Raw genomic sequence first — 17,898 nt, 5'->3', positions numbered from 1 at the left:
GGTCACAAAAGACATAGATGTCTTGGCAGTATCTAAGTTCAAAGTAGGCTTGCCCATGAAATTAGCTCAAAAAAGAACAACTTAGAAGAAGGGACAATAGAAAAAATAAACAAAATAAAGGCATAAATGATGTCTGCAAGGCCAAGGATTCAGAAGCATAGTGATTGATCTTTGTTAAAATACTTACTGAAGTATGTACTGGGGATTCAAACTGTTTCTAAGGGTGCTAGCTTAGAGATGCTCTTTGTTTCCCAGACACAGCTGGACTGAAGAGACACAACAATTTCACCTTTGAAGCAAGTAAAGCACCTGGAATCAATTTCTGTTTCTTTGTTTTTATTTTTCATTCCATGTAATAAAAATAGCCAGACTGTTCCCTTTTCAGAAAAAACATTCAGCCCATAAGGTTCTTTTGAGACTGTGACTGTAAACTTCCTGTATCTGTGTAGTATTTTTAAATATTTTTCTTTTTTCTTTTTTTTTTTTCTTTACTTTATTTGTTTATTCTTCCTTTTTTTTTTTTATCTTTTAATTTTCATTTCCAAGGTAATGACTTATTATTATCCAAAAAGTCTAATATTTCTGGATAAAAGATCCACTACCGAATGGTGTTATACTTTATGTGACTCTTCTGCAAATAAGTGGGCCAGCTGAAAAGATTAACAAAGTAATTTGGTAGAACTTGGTATGATTTGATAGGTATTGTGAGGAGTGCAAACAAATCTGTTGGTTTAAACATATATAATGTCAATATATGACACTGAAAACTGAAAAAACCCACCCTAACTTATTACATACAATTACTGGTTGTTCTAAGGAGAATAAATGGACAGGTTGGGCTCTCACGAATGTTGGGGCTGGGAATTAACCATTTTCTCATAATTTCCTGAAGACTTTATATGAAGTGAATTTTTTTTTTGATTAATTGCTTCGGGGGAGGGAAATTGTGGTTAGAATGGGGAGATACTTCTTAGGTATCTTTTACAGTCCTGTCATTTATCTGTACTACAGTACCTATGGTCACTTAATTCACTATCTGTACTACCCAAGCTATACATGAGGCTGTGGAGACTTTACTGATCAGGAAGATCATCACTAGTTTTCAACATGCCTGTTTGTTTAGAAAAGTTTAAATAAGACAATGTTAATTTAAAAAGAATGTTAAGGCACTGAAAAATCCAGAGCATGCAAATACCACTTAATTTTTAATCACTGATTGCCAAGTTTCATTTATGCCTGAGTGGCCATTGACTTAATTACAATATTATAAACCTTTAAGTAGTCCTTGTTCAGAAAAGATACTGGGATGTGCCCTGAAGAATATATTGCTAAGCAGAAGACTGTTTAGACTGTGAAGCCTCAGGAGAAAATACATGAATTTGTGATATTGGGCTCAGTTTGCAATTATTTTCTGTCTTTCTTGATAAAGGTGACTTCATTAAGACTCCTCTTCATATCTTCATAATGTGCCTCAATCCTGTCATTAAAATAATGCATTTCCAAATCAAAAGGATGATGAATTCTCAACTAGGCATTTGAAATCAAATACATTATGATCCACTGACTTAAGATCATCATGATAGGATCCTGTGTAATCTATGTAGAACTACACAGAACTATGAACTGTATAGAACTACGAAAAGGGAAAGTCTACTAACCGATGAAACATACTTTAGATCAACTCATTTGTGAGTGTATTTTAAGTTTGGGGAAAATAACTAATTTTTTTGAAAAGGAGTCAGTTAGTCCATAAACGTACAAATGTACAAAAAGTATATTTAAGTCACAAAATTAAGACACTGTAAATTTTGTAACAAAAGTCCATGGCAGATCTTAAATGTTCCTTTTTCTTGTGATATTCATGGTGGATAAAACAAGTGGTAGATATCTTTTTTTGTAACTGAATTTTAACTTGTCAAACAGGATTTAAATGTAGCCTCTAAACTAAGCAAATACAAGATTGTATCTGCTAGGTTATGTGACAAAGCTCATCCTGAAACTTACACAGGAGTCTAGAGAGACAACAGCAGGAGGGGGATGCCAAATAATTCCCTTTTGTGGGGAGAAGGACTTGGGGTTGATGAGAAACTTGTGCTGGCCAATGAGAAACTTAACATGAGATGGCAGTGTGATGAGAAACTTAACAGAGCCTTCGGTGACGTGATTTAGTGTGAGGTGTTCTTGCCCATTGCAGGGGGCTGGAACTAAATGATCTTAAGGTCCTTTCCAGTCCTAATCATTCTACGATTCTATGATGCTGTGTGACTCCCTGGCCCATAACAGGGGTCATGAGCAGAACAAAGGCAAAGACTTATCTGCACAACCCAGAGGAGCACAGCAATCCACAAAGGCAGGTGGGAACACAAAGGAAGGACACCTGAGTCACAACAGCCTTGTCCAGGTCCCTCCCTGGGCTCTCCCAGCAGACCTATTTGCCCCAGTCTGAGAATAAACCCCATCTCACGAATCATGAGGAGCATCTGTCCAGTCACTTTTTTGGACTAAAGAGAGATGCGGCATAGGGGTGGGACATATCATGGGATGCAGGGCAAAAGCAGTTTAGGGTCATGCAGGATTTATGGCACATTTATGTGAAGAACCAAAGACACAACAAGACAGGGAGTTAGGTGATTAGTGAAGAAACAAGAGTGAGGAAATACAGGAATAGGGAGATGAAAAAGGCTGATTGCATTTAGATAGTTGGCTGTTCAGTACACTTTCCTGGCCATGTCTTTCATGAAACCAGTACACTATGTACTGTCAATTCACTGAATTCCTTTCTAACTCTTTCCTGGGTATGGGTTTTCTATGCTGTGCACACGTGTGTGTGTGTACAGGGTGTGAGTGCAGCAGCTGAGGTCAGACCATGGGTTGGAGGACCTTTGTGGTGCCAGGACTGGGGTGAGTGTGGGTATGTAAGTGAGTGTGTGATGGCTAATGAAGGTCAATGTGGATGATGCAGTGAGCAGGTGAAGTGGTCTGTGAGCAAAGGCACGGTTGGTGGGTCTCTAAGGGCAGCTCTGTGTGTGAGAGCACCTGCATATCTCTAGGGGTGAGACCACAGTGGCATCGGCCATTGCGATTAGGCGATTCTTGGCCAGCTCTCTGTGCATGAAGGTCTATACTATCAAAACAGAAAACACCTACTCATTTGTAGATATCCTGTGAGTGTATTAGTGGATTTACCAATTGATAATAAGGATACCACACTGCTATTTAGAAGAAGCACCCAAAGCAAATCTCAGCATAAAAATGCAAAGTATCCATGCACTGGATAAAAGTTTACTTCCAAATGATAATCACACCAGTAAAAAACACTTGCATAGAATTAGAATAACTGAGATTTGCTGATGATAAAAATATCATTGATAAGAGCAGATATGTCAGTTTGACAGGCAGACAGCAGAAGAAACCTTTGAATTATTTGAACTTGATAAAATTTCTATCCATATTCTTATGTGAAGGCAGGAGAGATGGGGAAAGCAGTTACTGAAAGGCTTTTTAAAAGACTTAAAAAAAAATCTCGTTACAAAAAAGAAAAGATGCATAACAGATATGAAACGTGAGAAAAGTTATCACAAATGAGGAAAAGATCCCAAAGAAATCCAAAGTAAAAGTTCTTTTCTTTAAGTTAGAAGAAATTAATATTTAAATAGAACTTGGCAACTGTTATGATTTGCAATATTTTCATGTCAATGGTTCAAAAGAAAAACATGTTTTTTCTTCTATTGTCATTTATTTTCCTATTATTTATATTTTTATCTTCTATTTTTCTTCTTTTTCAGTCTTCTGTAAGGTTCTAATAAAACGCAGAGCCCAAACTTTCTACTACCCGTTACTAATTAGGGAACTAGGGTTTTTTTTAGAGAATAAACCCCTAGGTTAAACAGCAGATCACAAGAGATAACAGTGAAAACATCCTTGTGAAGAACTATAGGAGAGGAGGAAAACTAAACCCTGCAGAGCTGCTTCTTGAGTAAAAAAAATCTAAAATAGCCACAGACTGGTGAAAGGGAATCCTGGCACTGAACTGTAATGATTTTGTCAAATCATTTCACTGAGGCACAGACAGTGTCTTGAAATACCACAATGCAGCATGAGACTGTTCTTCAAGTTATTTGTTTTTCACTTTTTTATCCTCTTAAATGTGTCCCACACATTTCTCACTCCGAAGGAGATATGCAAACTTCCCACACCCACCCCTGTTGCTACAGTTAGCTGTAACATGAATGAGGAGGGGCGGATGGTAGTAGTCCTGCCCTGTTGGTTCATGTTCTCCACTGCTTGAGTGTCAGATGCTATACAGCTCCTGCAATAGCACTTTCCTTAGCCTTGTCTACTTTACCATATTTATAATACTCACCAGCATCACCACTCGAGTGATGCTGATTTCCTCACCCAGCACCACAACTCATTACAAACAGCTGGAATTATAGCACCAAAGTTTTCTAGGAAGCTAGCTAACACTGTGAACAAGCACTGAAACAAAACATATTCAGTATCCCATAAAGCTGTGAATTGTTTTAATGACTGGAAGAGCAAAGGACATATTGGTCATTTTTTATGATAACTGAAAATAAACCTGCAGCAACTATAAAATTGAAAAAATCTACAACAAATACTTAAGCTAATCCATAAAATGCACTTGGTGAATTAGTTTGCTGCTGTTCAAAGGTATTGGAATACTAATTCAGGGATTAGGCAAAGAAGAGCTAAACTATGCAGTTTTCAGTGAGATATTTACATGTCTGATCACGACTAATCAGTCTGACTAATGACTAATCAGTCAGCACCATTTCTGGAAGCTGGTTTGTATATGTCTTCCAAAAATGGATGCCAAAGAGTTTGGCAAATACTGGTGAGTGGGGTTAGGCATCTTGTATTTCAAAATAACCTGCATACAAGTGTTCCATTACAATAAAGACACAAGAGGGGTGGAAGAAAGATATTTTTCCTGTATATGGCTAGGGCACAGTTAATCATACCAAGGTCATGTTAATAATACCAAGGTCATTTCTGACAAATGGTGATGTAGTGTGTTCTTTTAAATTTCTGATAAAGATACTGCAATCTTTAAATAGTCTATTTGAACACTTATTATTCTCTGACATTTTCTTCAACTCACTTCAGTTTTCTTTCTGAAGTTACTTTTATCCAAAAGATTTGGAGAAATGATTACTGCATCTGTCGTCAAAAATTCTTTAACTGCTGGAGGTCTACCATCATATCTTGTCTGGATTATTTTCTACAGATTAGGACATTCCTTGCTCTTTACCATTCTCCCCACCAGAAAAAAAAAAAAAAAGCTAGATTTCTGATTGCACTCAGAAATTATACTGTCATAATCTGGGACATATCCATTTGTCTATTTCCCAAAATGTGATGATCAAAATGAGATCGAGTACTCTCTGAGTTTGATAATATTAGATAGAGGAGAACTCCTTCTTGCAACCAACAAACAATCCTCTTATTCATTCATCCTAGAATAATCTCTATTTTTTTTCTTGGAAGATAGTATGACAGTGCTGAGCACTATGCAGCTAATCACTCATGAAATCACTGGATATAGCTGATTACTGCTTTCTAAGTTCATAGTTGCATTTAGCACTGAATACATTTCAATCTTTCAGTCTAGAAAGCATCGGCCTGCTTCTGTAAAAGAAGTGAAGCCTCTCAGACCATGCTCCATGTAAGTATGAGCTCACAGGTCCCTAGAAGTTATTTACTTTACATACCATCATGAAGCAAATTTCACAGAATAAAAATTGTAAAGAAGTTTATGTTCTTAGAAATGTGATGAATGTATATTGCCACGTAAAAAAAAAAAAAAAAAGTAGAGGTATAATAGCTATTTATTTAAGGTCTCCTCATTAGACCTATTTTATAAAGTTCAGTCTATGTTGGAAAGTTTTGTGGGATTCTACACCACGTATAAGGGACACTATAAATTTTATTCACATACAATGGGAAGTGATTGTAACATTACGCTGAAGTTGTAAACACACAGCTTTAATAAGAATGTGAAATATATTTGATATTGAAACCATGCAGGAGAAAAAGGACTTAAATACTTAGAGTTGGCTGCTGTATGTATGGCATTTTGTTAAAAAAGAAGGAATGTACATGTTAATCTTTGTATGACAAAAATTACTGCCTTACCTATACATAATTCAAAACAATTGCATAGAAATTGTTGACAGATTTTCCCTTACATTATTAAAAAAAAAGAATAACCTTATGCAAGGCAATGTTACCGATACCAAATGAAAATGAAAGTGTGAGGCAGAAAAGTATTTCTGGTTATTTGATTATTTTGCCATTTGTTTTCCCTCATTTGATTTTCCTTTGTAGTATTACCAAAATGAGCATGGTGATTCTGAGAGAACAGTGGAACAGTGAGAAGCAACTATTAAAGGCTGTTTGCATCAGAGTACTATTAGTACAAGGACCAATTAAAAAAACTTTAAAAAAAAATGGTCTATTGTACACTAGAATATGAAAATAATTTCTTCCTTTTCTAATGTGTGTCAGCTGCTACACTTTTTTTTCCACCTAAATCACCTATTAAAGCACAGCTGTTCAGATTTTATAACAAAAAAATCAAAATGTCTCAACAATGAAATTGAAATATGCTACTAGTAGTTAACTTATTGCTGGTGTGTCATCTAACCACATTTAGTACTACGGACAATAAGAATTTTATAGGCCTGAAGAAACACTTTTTTTTTTTTTTTTCATTTAAGTACATAGAATCATAGAATAGTTAGGGTTGGAAAGGTCCTTAAGATCATCAAGTTCCAACCCCCCTGCCATGGGCACGGACACCTCACACTAAACCGTCTCACCCAAGGCTCTGTCCAACCCAGCCTTGAACACTACCAGGGATGGAGCATCCACAACTTCCTTGGGCAACCCACTCCAGTGCCTCACTACCCTAACAGGAAAGAATTTCTTCCTTATAGCCAATCTAAACTTCCCCTGTTTAAGTTTTAACCTGTTACCCCTTGTCCTATCACTAAAGTCCCTTATGAAGGATCCCTCCCCAGCATCCCTATTAGCTCCCTTTCAGATACTTGAAGGCTGCTATGAAGTCTCCACACAGCCTTCTCTTCTGAAGGCTGAACAACCCCAACTTTCTCAGCCTATCTTCATACATTTTGAATTACACTCCTATCCATTTTCTTCGTGCTTTCTACTCATTGAAATACTTAGCAAATCTGTTTTTAAAACTTCCGTCCTTGCACTATTGTAAAGCCCTGATGTTTTCCTGGTTTCCTCTAGCCTACAATGTAAAGAAATAACTCTAATACATGGCGTTCTGTAAAAGTCTATTCAGCTACTCGAAGCCTTTCACATATGGCAGTTAGTACTTAAAAGCTACATCCTAATAAGAATTTAACTATATATGGAGTGATGCGATGTCTGGGTTTTAGGTACCTATATTCCTTGTTCATCTACTTTGGAGCACTAGGTCTACAGAATCCTAGGCAGGGATGTTCCTTAAAGACACACCTGCCAACTCCAAAGTTATTCAGGAATTAGAGCTTTTTCATTAACATCATATTCAAAATTATTCCTTGTCACATGACTGCATCTTAAACACACATCCAGTCATAGAAAAAACAACAGGTTTGGCCCAGTCTTCCTCATTCATGATAAATGCCTAGTGCTTTCTGCTACTAAAGTGTGTGTATCTGGTAGTAACATTGGTATTACACACTTAAACATGTTTAGGCCTTCTGAATCTAGTCCTTTTCAGGCAGTTGCATAGCTTCAGAAAGGAAATGTGCCCTTTCCCCAAATTAATAACTATGTTCTTTGGCTCTTTCCTAACAAGTAGGAAACATACATGTAAAGTCTTGCTGCTGTAGTATAAAAATAAGTATTTGTGTAGATACATAAGCTTAGATGTAAAGTAATGATATTTTTGAATAAGTATACTTTAACCAGTTTGGAAATCCATATAAGCATATGGGAAATCTTTCACGTTAATAAGTAATATTTTGTACATGAGTACTATGTTCTTACACTAACATATAGTGCAGTATAGTGTAGTACAGTATAGTGTAGTCTAGTCTAGTCTAGCAATAGAATCAAATGTTCATTCTCTAGGAAAACATTAAACAAATAAAAAAAAGATCATGTATTGGCAAATTCTGTATTGTTGTGTATGGGCGGCAGATGCTATTTTTTTCTGATACCCAGGGTGAATTAAGCATTCAGTGACAGTTTTTCAGCTGTTTAGTTACAGGAGACTAACAGCTGTACTCACAGATATAGCTAATGAAGGAAGTGAGGAGATAAAAAAATATGGTCTCAGCTTTATTGGCACCTTTCACCAAGATATGCAGATAAATATTGTTGTAATTACTTGTGGTCACTGCAGTGACATAATCTTGAAGCACTTTAATTGAAGCAATTTGATTAATTATAGAATATCTAGTTTTGGTTCCAGAATCTTAGCATATGGAGCAAACACAGCAGATCTGCTTACTATATGACAACACTAAAATATATTCAGAAGAGATTTCAGTGACACTAAAATTGGGATGACACAGACACGCACACACAGAAAATACATGCAAACAAACAGGCACACTCCAATCATGGGCAAAAATGGTTTCTCAGTAAAAAGAAAGTCAATGCATTCTATTTGTCTGCTAGTTCCCACTTCAAGATTTCAAATTATAATTGAGCACTTATCTTTACAACACCTGGCAAAGGCCTGGTAAATTAAATATTTTATTCCAATTTGCAGGCTAGGTTAAATTAGGGGCTTATATAGCAGCAGAGCAGACAGCAAGAAATGTTAAATATTTGCGTAAGTTAAGAACTATTTTATTGAAACAAAATTGAAGCAGAAGGGTTGAAAATTGTAAGAATTAGCTCCTCTCTTAACTGATTTTTTTTTTTTTTATTTCAGTTGAAAAATCTAGTATAGCACCCTCAAAAACAAACAAATGGATGAACAAATAGATGCTTAGTGTAAGAAAACAGTTTAGGATATATCTACAGTCAATGGAAAAGTATGTTTTCAAGGAGTAAATCATCTCATTCTAAGAGTTTGAGAGATGGTACCTCTCCCAAGGGAATTCATTCTACCTGACACAGACCAGTGACTGCTGAGGGCACTTGAACAGAAAGATTAAACTAAGTGTCTAACTTCATGGTATTTGAAGGTAGGTTATTAATGGTTGGGGAAAAAACATGTTTTTTTACTTCTAGGGGAATTCCTTAAAACATGCAAGATTTCAGGATATCTGCTATAATCAAATCATCAAGATTTTCGTTTTTCTTCAGTGCTAACAGAGAAGCTGTTATCTTGTGAAGTACTGAGCTGCATCTTCTACTAGAAAATGCTTATTGCTAGTCTTCTGAAAAAAGAAAAAAAAAGTAAATCTTACACAAGTAGTTAAACTGCCAAATAACTTGCAAATAAATGAAATATTTCTTGTTTCATGAACTTCAGGATCAGCTTTTCTTTTTTCCTTAAGACTTTTCTTGAAGACTGATATATGTGTTTTTATCCAAAGGTGAAATATTTTGAGTCATATACATAATCTTTTAATTTTGCTGATGCAGTTTCCATTTCCTGTAAAATGCTTTCTATTCAGATGACTCTGAGATGATTAACTTTGGCCCTGAATCTGAAAAGGTTTCTTCTTATGGGTAACTGCTAAGTTTAAGAAAATCACCTTCACAGTATATCATTAGATAACATTAATATGACTCAAATTTTTAGTAAGATTGATCTGTCTCTTCAGATGCTCTAGAGGATTTCTGGGTATATTGTTTGATAACACAAGATTATCCTGGCCAACCAGTGGTCCTCTGTCCATGAAGATCATGCTTCAGTAATGAAGCATAGATAAGGGTGGCACTAATTTTTATCATAAAAGGAAAAATCAAACAGTATACAAAATTCAGCTCAGAAGTTATAGAGAAATAGAAATCTAAATCAAAAGCTCTGTCTGTATTTGCTAATAAGCATGCTCCAAGTGCCAGCAGAAACTGAGAGGAATTTCTTGCACATTTCACAGAGGGAATTATGGCTCTAATTCTAATAATATGAAAATATTTTTTTACTACTTAACAGTCCTACTACAACACTTGCATAAGTCAACAATTAAAATCAATGTTTATTTCCCTGTGGTGGCCTATTGTATTTTTAATTGAATCCAGATTTAAAAATAAATAACAAGCAGTGCCTTTATCATGCTCATAAAATAAATAAGCACAATATATCATTCCTCCCAGAACACTAATATTACATTTGGAATATGAGGACCTTCATTGTTGGTTCTCTGCCTAAAACACTGGGAAAATAAATATGGTTCATTACACATTAATTTGTGTAAGTTTTGTCTCTACTTAAGATTGTGTAACTGTCTGGAGGTTAGCAATGGGTAACTTCAATATAATAAATAGAATCTGTATCATCCAAAACCTTTTTTTTTGTTTCTGGAAAGCCTTTCTTACCTCTCAGATGTTCTAAACCGCATGTGTTTCTATAGTTTCTCATAATAGCTCTCCTGAGTTTTCTTTTGCAATGGAAATGCTTTATTTTCCCTTAGGACTGGTAATGGTAGACAACTCATCAAAAATGAAATTGTCATAAAACTTCTAGCCCACTTTCCTACATCTAAGAGTGCTTTGTTTGTTTCCTTATTCTAAAGACAGAAAAATTTCTAGATCAAGACACAAACTTGATCAGTTTTTATGTAGTTGCTTATTAGTAGAAATGAGGTAATATTAACAGTAAACATCAATCAAGAAAAATAGCATTAAAAATTCCAGCAATTTTACTGCTTCAGGTTGTTTTTTAAATCAAACATATATAAAACTTCAGTTGTTAAGCAGAATTCTATTTTTAGATTTTTTTTTAAACCTAAAAGCACAAAGGAATACTCTCACTAAAAATTACTTTATAACTAGACCAACAATTGAGTCTTCAAAATGTGGAGTGTGTTGCTTTCTTAGGGTTTTTATTGATAAGGCTTTCATCAGACCACTTTGTAGACATCACAATTGAACTAAAACTGTGAGCAGTTAAAACGAACAAACAAACAAACAAACAAAAAAAAGCAGAAAGTTTTGTGGTGTTCAGTCTATGAGAACGGAGGTTTTAATAGTAAGCTAATTCCAATAGATAGCAAATGCAGTGTGCAGAGAAGCTAGCCATAAGGATTGTCTTTATTGTGCTTTTGGCGTTCAAAGTCATGTAAACAATTACCTATTTCAGCTGAATGTCATCTAACATATGGATCTAATAGCTTTATGCCCATTTTAAATCTAATCAGTCTTCAACTTGGCTGTCATCAGGTGCGAAAAGGGCAGGTTTAAAGCAAAATAAAATAATTCAGGCCTGAAAGGGCATTCAAGGAAAAACTTAAGCACTAAATTGTGATATTCACTAGCAAAAGACAAGTTTTTCCTGGTTCCATTAACAGTGTTTCTTAAGGGCCATCAATATATACCTCTAATGAGAGAGTTCAATTGATAAAAACAGCAGGTTTGCAAAGGTACTGTTACAGTTAGAGGTTTCCATTTCAGTGGAAACATACCCTGTTTCTCCTTCCCTAGGCATGCTGAGTTAGTATTTTGGTGCAAAGCTGCCAGATGGATTGAAGCAAAGGGGTCTGAGAAATAGTGCCCAGCAGTTTACCAGCATACTGAAGAATTCTAGACTAATAAAAACATGGCCATTTAATAAACGAAGGCACTGCTGTTCTGTCTGAAAGTTAGAAATAAGATCTGGAAATCTGTGTAAAACCATTCTTTTCTCCATCAAAACCAAATAACTTTCATTGTGTAACCTTTTTTTTTTTTTTAACAGTATGAATTTTAAATTTTATTCATTCTTCTGATCATGATCACAGAGGGCTCTGTAACATAGGAATTTCTAACTAGTAGTTCCTAAGCCTGATGAATACTAACAACCAAGTTTTGCCTGGGAAAAGCATGGAAGGTGTACTGGCTTCAGAAAATAAGAGGCTATATTTTTCTAAGTAACTATTAACTTTCCCAGCAATAATCAGTGAGTAGTCTCAAGGAAGCTGATTAATTTTAAAGGAAATTCTGTTTGTAAAGCTGAACTGCCAAGCAGAGTTGCAGAGGGACTAAAAAGATCCCAAATTTATGTTGCAGAAAATAAGTAGAAGTATATTCTGTTATGTTTGTGGTATTAAAACTTTGTCTTCATCCTGAGTTTTTCATAATAGCTGCCTGAAATATTGCTTTTTTACCCATAAGTGTTCAGCGAGTGTAATTCCAGTCCATCAGAATTATGGTAGGACCTTTGCTGATTTTATGGATACCAGAATCTGTTCTGAAAGCTAAAGACAGTGGTCACAGGAAGAAAATATAATAATGACATTCTTTTGGCCATTCACCTTATAGTTGGGGAACTCTTCTAGGATGAAACTTGATTCAGTTATTTCTTGTGTCATACAATATTTTGGTCATTTTTTCTCACCATTCTGAAGAATATCCCGACCCTTTCTTTCATTTCTGAAGGTAATTCAGTTCAGCAAACACAGGTTTTAATGTGTAGAGGCAGAAGGAAAGTAAAAGTGAAGGAGATTTACTTCTGTGAGCTGGTCCCAGACATATGGAATTTGCTTTCCTGAGGCTTTATCTTTACAGCCTATAATCTTTATACATGCTATGCCACCAGTAATCATGGACACACAGACTAGCAAGATCTTTGCTGGTCCATTTTTCTGCATGCAAACCTTTACTGACACTTTCAAAAATAACTCCACGTTATTCTCCTGGAGCTTCTGCTATCAGAAGAATGCATGTAAGGAACATATAGCAGCACCAGGATAAGAACTTATCTGATAAAAAAATATTACAAGGTTACTATATAAAACTGTCAAAGTTTTACAAAGGTTTTGAAAACTCTTTTGAGCACCATTTACAATTTAAAAAAAAAACCAAAATTTACAATTTAAAATAACAATTTACATGATTTACAATTTAAATTAGAAACAATTTACAAAAAAAAAAAATTTTTTTTCTTCAAGTAGAGAAGAGGAGGGGAAAAAGATAAATTGTAATATAACAATAGTACAGCCTAAATATGGAGTATGTTTTCATTCTGCATTAGTTGGAAACAAAAAGCAGATTTTTTTTTTTTTTTTATTGGACATACCAAACTGCGTATTGCCCTGTGCAGAAACAGATGCAACTTAGGTTTAATAAATGTATTTAAAGATACATTTCCAATTGGATGGGGGATTCATCAATTTTTCCAGGTATCTTGGATTTTTCAGTGGCTAGGGCATCTTTCAAAGTTATGCTTTATCTTGATTTCTGAGGCAATTTACATAGTGCTTTCACTCTGAAAGCAAATTGATTGTACCTATCTCAGTCCATCCTCCTATCAACTGAAAAACAGCGTAGTGGAAGAAGCATGCAAAAACAAATGTTGCCAAACAAACTTACAAGAAGAACAGAAGAAATTTTCTCAGGTAAGCTCTGGCAAAAATAAATGGCTCAGAAATATCATCATTTTGCAACTAAAGCAAATAGAATAACAATTCTTAGTAAAGGTGCAGCAACAAAAGTGCACAAATGTATCTGCTGCTTTTAATTCAAGTTTTCTAATCAGCTAAGTGTGTACTCAGGGTGCCACAAGGTCCAACTGCTCCCCATGAGCTGGGGGCCGGGAGCATAGGAGGCTCCCTGAGGCCATCCAGGGCCCATCCCACCACCCCAGTCAGGTGCCGGGCAGCCGGGGGACACTAGGGCAGCCCCAGCCTCAGGCATGGGCACCTGCTGGGAATGGACCAAGAATGGGTCAGCATGTGGGGAACTGGAGACAAGACCTATTACACATTTTGGGGGCAGGGGCTGGTGGCCCTGGGGCTGAAATGGGGTCCTGGGCCACAGGCAGTGGGGAGACATGGGACAGTAGGTTTTGCTGTGCCCTCAGGACCCAGACAGAAGAGCAGTCTTGGTCACAGCCGCAGAGCTTCCTCAGAGGAAAGACAGCATTTAAGAGAACACAGTGCTTTTATGAAACTGAGAGCAACTTCTTTATTTGCAAAACATAAGAAAACTTGTTTATTTTTCCTGTAAGGCTGCTTTTACTGTTTCCTTCCTCCCAAAGCGATTTGCCCTTCAAGCCACTACTTTTTTTTTTTTTTCCTTAAACAGCTTAATGTAAAATATGTACACTAATAATAACGCTGTTATACCATGCTGCTTAAATTATTTACTATCACTGTAGGTTATTGAAATGCAAGAAAAAGTTTATTCTCAAAGAAATGAAACAACTATTAACAGTAAATTGGACTTCATTACATTTTCATAAGTCTTGATTTAAGATGATTATAAAATTAGAAGCTCATTCCTATAAATGAAAATATCTCCTTTCTAGCTTATTTTATTATCAGTTTATTTTTACAGCCCCCAGTCTTGTCAGAAAATTGTGTGGTTAGTAAATTATTTTATATAGAGAGTCAGTAAGAATATATAGAATACCTGCTGGTTCAATTATTTTATATAATTATGTTTTTGACAAAATTTCTTTTGGATAGATTCAGTTGTTATGTAAGTTAATGTCAAAAAACATAATGAATGCACTGTTTGAATGTAACAAATGCACTAAAAAGGCAAATGCCTGAGACTTTCAAGAACTCCATTTAGCAGCTCTAGGAGAGGCATTTAAAAAGTAGTAAATTGCCATTTTTTTTTTTTTTCACACATCTTCAAGGGTCTGACTAATAAAATCATAACTACCAAATGAAATAGTGTCACACTAGTGTCTTTCCCTTGTGTTTCTCACAGGCATTAAATAAAACCAAGTTGTTCCATTCAGTGGATTTGCGTTCTACTTTCAGGAATCACCAGCCCTGGCAACATATCAGTCCCATGTCCTCTCTGTCATGCCCATTTGTCATCTTTTCTAGGAAGAGACAGCAGATGCTGAATCTTTTCTAGAACTTTATGCCTACAGGTTGGACAAAACCCAGTAGTATCTAATTAAATACAGTATAAATACATCCCAGGCATACCTCAGTAGTCTCATCTTTACCCACTATCCGTTCTCAGCAAGCACATACTAACATAGGTTTTGGGGGATTTCAACTTAGTCAGTGTATTCACACTTTTTTTTTGCAAATAGGTGGAGAATGAAGCACAGCATGAGATGACACAGGATTGTAGTGCAGTTATACAACAGTTATATATTCCTTCCCACCTTTTTTTCTTTTATTTTTTTTTCCCTTTTCATTCCCATACTTGCATATTCTTCATCTATGATTACCTTAGCAAGTAAAGATATGTCTGGACAAATGTCATTTTTTTATATATATACATATGTGTATATAGCTACATACACACACACACATTAATTATAAATTCAGAGTCACACATGTTTAAATTACTGGATAGAAGTGTCCAGTGAAAGTAGGTATTGCTATCAGAAAATTGCAACAACTGTTGCAGAGTCTTATTTCATCTCAGCATATGCAGAATTGGGATAAAGTTGTTGCAATGGGCACCAGCCAAATCCTCTAGTATATAAAAACATTCATTTTATTCCTCTCGGCTTTAGGACATTCTGTCTTTCATACATTCACATCATCCAAACAATTAATATTGCACTTAATCCTACCTATCGTATTTGAATACCTTATTCTGCATTTATCATAGACAAGCCTAGTTCTTAACACTATTATGTAAACCTATAAATTTCAATGCAGGGGACGTATAACAGTTTTTTGTTTTTATTTATCTATTTTATCATTTCGCTACCTTACATTCTTACATAGAAGTTACATGGGAATAAAACTGTGTTATACTTAGCTATGATTTTTATTTCTTAAGCTGTTACATGGTTACAACTGTATTTACAGCTGTTTTGGTTTGTTGGGTTTTTTTTGTAACTTAAACTGTTACACTTGAGTTAGCAAAACTCTCACATATGGAGAAGCCTTTAGTCACCTACACAGCCAAACTCTGTTACTGGCTATTGTCTCTTAATGATTGAGAAGACATTATCTTATGTCTGCTTTTTGGCCTTATGTCTGCATTTGCGTCTCATGCTTGCCTTCTCTGACACAAGTTCCATCAGCAGTTTATAATAGGTAAAGTCTGGAGTTGCAATAAATTGCCCTAGAGTCTTTAACTATTATATATCCATATAGATTTACCCATTAGAGATGTAGGCTCTTTTTTCTTTCTTCTTTTCCTGCAATTGTTCTACACAAACATACTTCTTTTCCGAGATCCAATCTTGTAAAATAGAATTCCTTGCCCTGAAGAACAATTTCTACTGAACAGCATTTTTTTCCTTTTTGTTTTCTTCAGTCCTTCCTGGCTTGTTAACATTTTCCTATAAATTTTAAAGGCAGTAGAACTTCCCCCTGCAAAAGTGCTTTACTTGTTCCAGGTCCCATCTCCTAGAGAATGATCTGCTTTGTAAACCGGCCAGTGCACAGCAATTGAAATGGCACAATTTAGGGAGTCCTTTGACTTCACTGCTACCTATTTGCTGGTATGTAATGTCATCAAGTTACTGAAATTGTGGCATTAACTTAAATATATGTATGTACACACATGTGTATATATGTAGACATACCCTTCAATTTATATCTATGCAATTTTCTTCTTTATATACATACATGTACATATCATAAAATCACAGAATCGCAAAATGATTTGGGTTGGAAGCAACCTTAAAGATCATCTAGTTCTAACCCCCTGATGCTGGGACACCTTCCACTAGACCAGGTTGCCCAAAGCCCCATCCAACCTGGACTTAAACACTTCTAGGAATGGGGCAGCCATAACTGCTCTGGGCAATCTGCTCCAGTGTCTCACCACCCTCTCAATAAAGAATTTCTCCCTGATATCTAATCTAAATCTGCCCCTAATTTTAAAGCCATTATCCCCTATTCTATCACTACACTCGTTGATAAAGTGTCCATTCCCATTTTTCCTGCAGGCCCCCTTTAGGTACTGGAAGGCCTAAAGTTACTGTTATAAGGTCTTCCCAAAACCCTTTTTTCTCTAGGTTTCCAAACCCAAACTCTCTTAGTTTGTCTTCAAAGAACAGGTGCTCCAGCCCTCTGATCATTTTCATGGTCCTCCTCTGGACTTGCTCCAACAGCTCTGCATCCTTCTTATATTTCGCTTTCCATAGGCTGAACACAATACTGCAGGTGGGGTCTCATGAGAGCAGAGGGGCAGGATCACCTCCTTCAACCTACTGGACACACTTGTTTTGATGCAGCCCAGGATACAGTTGGCTTTCTGGGCTGTGAGAGCACACTGCCAGCTCATGTTCAGTTTTTCATCCAGTACCCCCAAGTCCTTCTCCTCATGGCTGCTTTTGATCAACTTATTGCCCAACCTGTATCCATGTTTGTTCCCCATCCCAGGTGCAGCACCTTGCACTTGGCCTCCTTGAAATTCATGAGGTTCACATGGGCCCACCTGTTAAGCCTGTCAAGGTCCTTCTGGATGGCATTTCTTCCATCTAGAGTACCTACCACACCACACATCTTGGTGTTGTCACCAAATTTGCTGGGGGTGCACTCAATCCTGTTGTTCATGTCACTGACAAGGATGATGAACAGTGCCGGTCCCAATACTAAACCCCAAGGAACAACACTCATCACTGGTCTCCACTGGGACATCAAGCTGTTGACCACAGCCCTTTGAGTGTGACCACCCAACAAGTTGGACCACTCAGTGGTCCATCAAATCCATGTCACTCCAATGTAGACATCCATCAAATCCATGTTGCTCCAATTTAGACACAACGATGTTGTGTGGGACAATGTCAAATGCTTGGCATAAGTCCAGGTAGATGATGTCAGTCACTCTTCCTTTATCCACCAATGATGTAACTTTGTTGTAGAAGGCCAACAAATATGTCAAGCA

The sequence above is a fragment of the Pezoporus occidentalis genome, unplaced genomic scaffold (assembly GCF_034315485.1).
Source record: "Pezoporus occidentalis ecotype Australia unplaced genomic scaffold, CSIRO_AGI_Poc_V1 ctg15, whole genome shotgun sequence".
Taxonomy (NCBI): Eukaryota; Metazoa; Chordata; class Aves; order Psittaciformes; family Psittacidae; genus Pezoporus; species Pezoporus occidentalis.
Note: the sequence above shows the minus strand (reverse complement) of the source record.